Raw genomic sequence first — 8,753 nt, 5'->3', positions numbered from 1 at the left:
TGCCGGTGCCAGACCGGGGCCGGCAACGGGATCGCAATCCTCGGTGTCCCGTCCACACCTCGCTCAGCCAGTGAGCGGGAACCGGTCTGTATGTGGGATCCGAACCCTCGACGGGAGCGCCACCGCACTCCCAAGTGGCACACTGTAGCAGTGAGCCACCGGGCCGGCCCAACCTTTGATCCTTTTATGTAGACAAAGTCACTAGATCTAGAAAATTTTTGGAGAATCCTTGGGACTTTTTATGGAGACAATTATACCATCTGTAAATAGGGACACGCATTTCTTTCTTTTTAATCCCTTTTTTTTAAAACTAATTTGCTTTAGTGCACAGGATCACAGTAAGATATTGAATAGGCATATTCAGAATAGGTATCCCTACCTTGTTCTCAACCTAAGGTAGAAAGTGTTTGATTTTTCATCATTGAGTTTGATGTTAGCCTTTGCTTGTTTGTCTTTATAATGAATGAATGTGTAATTTTATCAAATTATATTTTTCCTCAATTGATATAATCACCTATGTATTTTTTTCCTTTATTCTATTTATATGGTAGATTATATTGATTTATTTTTGAATTTCAAAACAGCCTGGCATTAACAGGTGAACCATATTTGCTTAGGACACATTGTTTAATTTGCATATTGCTGGATTCAATTTGCTAATATTTTGTTGACAACTTTTGCATCTGTGCTCATGACAGTTATTAAATCTGTAGTTTCCTTTTATTGTACTGTCTTTTTCTGGTTTTGGTAGATTGGTGTAGCCATTATAAAAAACAGTATGGAGGTTTGTAAAGAAATTAAAAATAGAACTACCATATGACCCAGCAATCCCTCTTCTGGATATATACCTAAAGGAGATGAAATTATAACCTGATAAAGATATCTGAATTCTCACGTTCATTGCAGCATTAGTCACAATAGCCAAGACATGGAAACATTAGTGTCCACAGATGGATGAATGGATAAAGAAACTTTGAGATATATATGTATATATACACACACACACATATATACATACAATGGAATATTATTCAGCCTTAAAAAAGGAGAATATCCTGCCATTTGCCACATGTATGAATCTGAAGGACATTGTGCTAAATGAAATAATCCAGATACAGAAAGAAAAAATATTTCATGACCTCGCTTACTTACGGAATCCTAAAGAAAAAAAAAAGTCAAATATATATATAGACAATATAAATCAGTGGTTCCCAGAGGTGGGGCGGTGGGAGGAATGGGAGATGTAAGGTGAAAGGACACAAAGCAGCATACATAAGATGAATGTCTAGAGATCTCACATATAATATGAAGACTACAGTTAATAATATTTTATTGTATTCAGAATTTTTGCTAATTAAGTGGATTGTAGCTGCTCTTGACACACACATATGCTATCCATGTGAGATTGTGGATANCAGATGGATGAATGGATAAAGAAACTTTGAGATATATATGTATACACACACACACACATATACATACAATGGAATATTATTCAGCCTTAAAAAAGGAGAATATCCTGCCATTTGCCACATGTATGAATCTGAAGGACATTGTGCTAAATGAAATAATCCAGATACAGAAAGAAAAAATATTTCATGACCTCACTTACTTATGGAATCCTAAAGAAAAAAAAAAGTCAAATATATATATAGACAATATAAATCAGGGGTTCCCAGAGGGGGGGCGGTGGGAGGAATGGGAGATGTAAGGTGAAAGGACACAAAGCAGCATACATAAGATGAATGTCTAGAGATCTCACATATAATATGAAGACTACAGTTAATAATATTTTATTGTATTCAGAATTTTTGCTAATTAAGTGGATTGTAGCTGCTCTTGACACACACATATGCTATCCATGTGAGATTGTGGATAGCTTAATTTGCTTCACTCTAACAACCATTTTATATCTTCAAGTATTTCACAACATCATATTGCATACTTAAAATATGCAAAATAAATTTTATTTTAAAAAATAAAGTTAGAAGCACGTCCTTCTTTTTTTATTTTTTGTAATAAATTATGTGGAATTGGTATTATTTCTTCCTTAAATATTTTTCAGAATTCTCCAGAGTAACCATGCGGGTGGATTTTTCTTTTTTGGAAATGATTTTTCTTTTCTGGAAAGTTTAACTATGAATTCAATTTTTCTAATAGACATAAGGATATTTAGATTATATATTTCATGTTGAGGAGTTTTGGTAGTTTGTGCCTTTCATCTAAGTTTAGAATTATGTCTCTGTTGTTGAATTGACTTGCATAGGGTTGTTTCTAGTATCTCCTTATTGTTATTTTCATGCCTATGATCTCAGTAATGACCTTTATTCCTAACATTGGCAATTTGCATCTTGTCTGTTTTTTAAAATTAATTTTGCCAGAGTTTTATTGATTTTATTGATCTTTTCAAAGAAATAATTTTTGGTTTTCTTTATTTCCCCAGTTTCTTTTTTTCTGTTTTTAGTTTTATTCATTTTTACTTTTATGTCTATTATTTTCATTATTCTATTTAATTTGATTTAATTTGTTATACTTGTACTAGCTTTTTAAGGGCAAAACTTATATGATTGATATGAGATTTCTTTTTTAATATAAGCGTTTATAGCTATAAAATTTTCTGTAAGCAATGCCTTATCTGATCCCAAAATTTTTAATATACCATGTTCTTATTTTTAATCATTTCGAAATATTTTCTCTTTTCCCTTGTGACTTTATATTTGACATATGGATTTCTTGATGTTTTCTCCAATCTGACAATCTCTGACTTGTAATTGGGGTGTTTTGACTATTTATATGCTTTGATTTGAATCTGTCATGTTGACAATAGCTCTGTATTTAACCCATGTATTCTTTGTCCTTGTTGGGCTCTTTGAATTTGAGTATATATTTTTTAACCTCTACTTTTTGAAACTTTGTACGAATTCTTTGAATATTGTTTTTCATTTATTCTGTCAAGTCATTCCTTCTGGAATTCTCCTTAATAGATGGAATAGACACGAGCTGTATATTCCACTTCAATTAACCTTTATTTCTTCTATTGCTACCATTTATATTTTGTTTTTCCATTAATTTTAATGATCAAAATTTTAATTTCTATTAAATATTTTGGAATTTCTTACATATGTTCTATACTTTATTGCATTTTCCTGAGGATATTAAATGTGCCAACCCTACATTTATGTTCTGTTTGCTCAATTATCTCTGTTACTTTTACTATAAGTTATTTCCACTTATTTATTATCATTTTTTTGTGTGTTGTAGGTTCCACTCAATATCTGGTTTTGTTTTAGGTCCACCTCAATATCTGATTTTGTTTTATATACATTACATATATATATATAATGTTTATATCAAAGTTGTGTGTGTGTATAATATTTACATTTGTTTAATTAATTGTTAAACTCTTTGCTAAATCTCTTTGAAAGTGTTTCATATAAATATTGGCTTGGACAGGATTGCTTCAGAAGCTAGTACTGTTGTGTGTATAAGCAGAGAATTAAAGAACTGAAGGACATCTATCTTGCTGAAGGAAGTGTTTCCCTAACTAGTATTGTAAACAGGAAAGCCACAGTTCCTCTTGGCCCACGTGGAATAATCTTGTCACTAACGGTGAAGAGGAAAACACCACTGTTGCTGCCATCTGGCTCAAGTGGGTGGAGCAAATTTGTACATGAAAGCTCTGGTTTAGGTTCTCCCACCCACAACAACTTTGATTGTGACTCCTGGGCACACTCCTGCCTTTATGACCTCCACTTCCATGGATAGACCACTTCTAGTGTTGCTCACCCTCTTGTACTAGTCCATTCCTGTTGCTTATAATGAAATACTTGAAACTGGGTGTTTTATAAAGAAAAACAACACTTACTGCTTACAGTTTCTGAGGTTGGGAAGTCCAAAGTCCATCTGGTGGTGGCAACAGTGACCCAGGGATCTCACATTGCAATATGGTGGAAGCAGAGAGAGCAGAAAGAGCAAGAAAGACAGACTCTCTTCTTTTAAAGCCCTCAGAACCATGCCCTGACCACCATTTTTAATACAATTACTACTTCAAGGCTCTTCAAGGCTCCATCTTTCAATTATCCCATCAGCTCTTCAAGGCTCCATCTTTCAATTATCATAATAGGGTGTCCCACCCTCTTAACAGTCATAGTGAGGCTAAGTTTCTAATACATAAAATTTGGGGGACACAATTCAAGCTCCAGCGAGTTTTGGGGAGACATAATTCAATCCACTACACTTCTCATCTAACTTTTTCTGCACACATTTTGTCTTGAGTTTTTCTTCATCAATCCCATCCTGTCTACTTAACGGCTTTCAAAGGTTCTTCATAGTTTCTGGTAAATAGTAAGCTCTTATTTTTATTTTCCAAATTTTGTTTGCATGTTTCTTTATTTGATTTAGTCCACTTCAATCATTTCTAAAACTTTTCCTTGGAAAGTGCAACTACAACATAGGTTTGGTTCCGTCTTTGTCTAAAATAGTCGCACATGTACATCCTCAAAAAGCATTGGCTATGCAGTTTTATGGAGATATTTAAATCTCTTAATATTAAATAATAGAATTTCAGAATTTTTTATGAATTACAATGCTAAATATATATTATCTCCCCAAATATGAGCCTAATATAAAGGGGCTTTACTGGATGGAGGCAGTTCTTTAGCTACATTAGTTAATTAATTTAATATGCTATTAATATAAAAGTATATCTACTGAGCACCTCCTCATTACGTAATTGATTGCATTCAGTTCAACAAATATTTATGGAGTGCCTATTATGTGCTTTATAAGAATGATTCTATTTTTTGCAAAAGGTTTTTGTGTGCTAAATTCCATCGGTTGACAAAAGAATTACAATGAGGTAGCTACCTAGGATTCTATAACACTGCTGCTATAACAGTAAGTATACCAGGCAAACATGTATTACTCTGTTAAAATTATTGCAGGACATCACTACATACCAAGCGTGGGTAAACTTTTTCTGTACCAGCAAGTAAATATTTTAGGCCTCTCAGGCCATAAGGTCTCTTTTGCAACAATTTAACTGCTGTTTTACTGTGAAAGATGGCATGCATAAAATATAAATGATTAAATTTGTTTTGTTCCATTGAAATATTATTTTCAAAAATACAGTGTGCAGAACTTGACCTACAAGCCATAGTTTGTTGACCCAGGGTAGACAAAATAAGATTAATGGATTTCAAGCTAGTATCCCTTAAACTAAAATTTGAAAACAATTATTTCTACTGCCTCTTCTTAATTTAAAATATTGTTAAAAATTCTTCAAAGAGGATGAAAGTAGCATTATTAGCTTTTCTCCTCATCAATTTAGCAAAATGATTTTCACATTCAAAAAGAAATATGTGTTGGTAAATACAACTCCAGGGTAAAGAGTAATTCAGAATATTTTAAGTTCATATATGTTTTTTTCTCTATTGCTTCAAAGCTCCCAAAGACAAAAAAGGAAGCTCCAATCTCAAATTCCTGAACAAGATGAAAAATGACTCAAAACATACTCTGCTACAAATATGAAAATAAAACCTGTAGTATGTTAAGTAACTTGTTATGTTAAATTCTACATTATTATCTGTTCAAACAAGAGTGAAGAAAATGTATCTTCGTTATTTATATACAAAATATACTTAGTATTCTTCATAAATGCTTGGGAAAAGGCTCATGATAAAAATACTTAACTGATGATAAAGCAAGAAAAATTAGATAAGATTGAAAAGTCACTAAGATTTTATTTGTTTTTATAGAACACACAAAGAGAACCTTAATTTTAACAAATTAGTGGATTCTACTACAATATCCCATAAATTTAGGTAGACTTAACTTAATAGCTTTTAGGATAATAATGTAATGTTTCCCCAGGTTTTACCCCCTAGATAGTAGTTTTATTCTTTGTGTAAAGTCCTCCCAATTGAATTACCGCGATTTACTTTCCTCTCTTCCTCTGATAGTGCCCCGGAATGGCACACATGTTTTCTTTCATAGAGAGTCAAGACTTGCACTTGCATCGCTTTACATCTTGTTCTTGCAGGCTGGTCATTGTCAATTTGGTTTGTGTGGCTGTATGTTCACTGTACCATAACCACTGACCTTGTGCTCATATGGTCATTTTCATCTTTCTGCCCCAGTAATCACTCTTACAGAGGAAAGCATATGCTGGATTTCCCCCCTTTCTAAATCAATTTTTCAACCTTCTCTGCCCTTCCTTGTGCCCTGGGAGTTTGATCCCTGTGCACTGAAATACCAAGGCTTTCTCACTAGTGGATTCTAGTTAGCCTTACCCAATGGGAAGGAACAGCAGAAGATAAGAGATTGGAATATAAGATGGATCAGAAGGTTTTTTAACTGCCTTCTATGTATTCTAGCTGTGTGTTACTTGCAGTACTTCCTGCAGTGACTCTCCAGGACCATATCTCACGTGACTGATCACTTCTTTGTGGTTTCAACTGTCATTAGCTCTGGCAGCACTGTTTTCTTCCTTTGCCTTTTATTATTATTATTGTTATTATTATTAACATAGTTGATTGTACATATCTGTGTGATATAGAGTTGAATATCATTACCTGTGTGCAACATGTGATGCTCAAATCAGGGTAATTAGTATGTTCACATCATATAATGTAATCATTTTTTGGCTCTTTACCAGTTCCTCCCTTCAATCTTAATACGCACAAAGGCTGCTTCTGTTGCTGGCGTCCGGGTGCCTCACCTTGGGCTTTTGTTCTCTTTATGCTTCCCCCACACCTATGAGTCTTCTCTTCTTTAAAATCCCTTCATTTGAAATATCTGTGAATTTTCTTTCTTGCTGGAAACTGCTGTAAGGAGTAAGTTAGTTTCCAAATAACTTTCATTACTTGATTTGTTTCTGCTGTTTTTTTAACCATCCTATCTCCACATCAAATCTTCAGGAAATGAGTGTAAGTTTTCTAAAATAAGCATCTCTTTAATTCCATGCTAGTAACTAGTGATAAAGATGTAAGCATAAATTGTTATAGAGCCTTTACAGAACATGAACTGTAGAGGGTTACATGGTTTAGATAATACTGTAAGGTAATTTCCATATAGTATCTCTCCCAAATATATCTTTATGACCATTCGTTAACCAGTGTTTGTATATTTAGTCCCATGCAACTTGATGCTCTTCTCAAATTGAATTATTTGATTATCTTGCACTCCAGTAAAGTTTAAGATTTGGCGGTTTTTTCCACCTTAAAATCTTCTGCCCCATATAAAAACAAAAAAAAAAAGTTAGTTTATAATAAATCTATTAACAGTGAATCTATAAAATAATTTATCCTTGAAGAATATTTTTGGACTCTCCATTATAGACTGTTGACTCACATAAAATCCCACAGCTGGGGATCTACTTTCTTCAAAGTAATAAGCAATTATGGCATTATCACCAAACAACTACCTACTATCCTCACAACACTTAATGTAAAACATTTTGACTTCTAGTACCATACCAAAGAAATTACTGAAACTTAACCACTCTTTCTTTCCTCAGTCTGTAATGTTTAAGTACATTTTTATATAAATGTAGTTAAAAATGTATCATTTTTGGCTGGGACATTATTGGCTGGGAGTTCAAAGAGGTGACCACATCTCCTGATGTAAAAATTAGAGTTCTTTATTAAAGTACAAAACTGCTTTTATTAAAAATCACCATTGCCATACTTAAATTTCACTAAACTATTTCCTCTAGAATGGAAAAATTTTTGTAGTAGGGGACTATTATGTAAAACCTGGAAGAAATCATTTCTTTGTCAATTAATTCAATGGTTTGTCATCATTGTAACAGCTTGGTGCAACTTGGAGACAAACTCTGAAGTAACATGCATTACTTTTTCTCACATTTTTTGATCACTGTCCATTTTTGTCATAATACACTTTGGATGGAATGTACCCCATCAGAAATGGAATATTAGAAGAATTCTTAATGTGCTTGCAAAGTTTTCCTTGTCTACTTGTGTTCCTGCAATTCACCATGAGATAAGCCTGCCCCTACAGCTATTTCTAACAGAATGAGAAATGCATGAAGCTGTTCTGAAACACACTTACTGCTTTATGCATAGCCATTCACACTCCATACTAAATCTCTGACTCATGTACAAGAAATGTGAGTGCTAGTTTTTATAAGCCACTGTAATTTTGGGATTGTTTGTTATGCAACATAGTCACATTAATAATTGAATAATACCACTAAGAAATAGCACAAGCAGAGAGATAATCAGGAACAATTTCGTAAACATAGACTGGCTTTAAGATGGTGGGACAGGTCATGTTGCAAAGTGCAAATATTCATGAATTGGTTTACACCAGAAACCATTAATACCTAACCTCTTCTCTGACCACTTGTGCAAAAGAAAATAATAAAGGGAAGAAAAAAATAATCGGGATGTTTCTGGCCTTGTATAAAATGTGTGTTTAGTGTGGCAAAGAAACAATTATCTGGGCCGGCCCGGTGGCGCACTGGATAGTGCGCCGCTTGGGAAGCGCAGCGGCACTCCCGCCCGAGGGTTCGGATCCCACGTACAGACCGGTTCCCGCTCACTGGCTGAGCGAGGCACGGGAGCAACACCGAGGGTTGCAATCCCGTTGCCGGTCCCCGGTCCGGTACGGGGACAACACTGAGGGTTGCGATCCGTTGCCGGACACGAAAAAAGACAGAAAAAAAAAAAAAAAAAAAAAAAAAAAAAAAAAAGAAACAATTATCTGCTGTTTATGTTACAATTCATTGAAGG

This window comes from Galeopterus variegatus, unplaced genomic scaffold, assembly GCF_000696425.1.
Source record: "Galeopterus variegatus unplaced genomic scaffold, G_variegatus-3.0.2 Scaffold8406, whole genome shotgun sequence".
Taxonomy (NCBI): Eukaryota; Metazoa; Chordata; class Mammalia; order Dermoptera; family Cynocephalidae; genus Galeopterus; species Galeopterus variegatus.
This window is presented reverse-complemented; position numbering follows the sequence as displayed.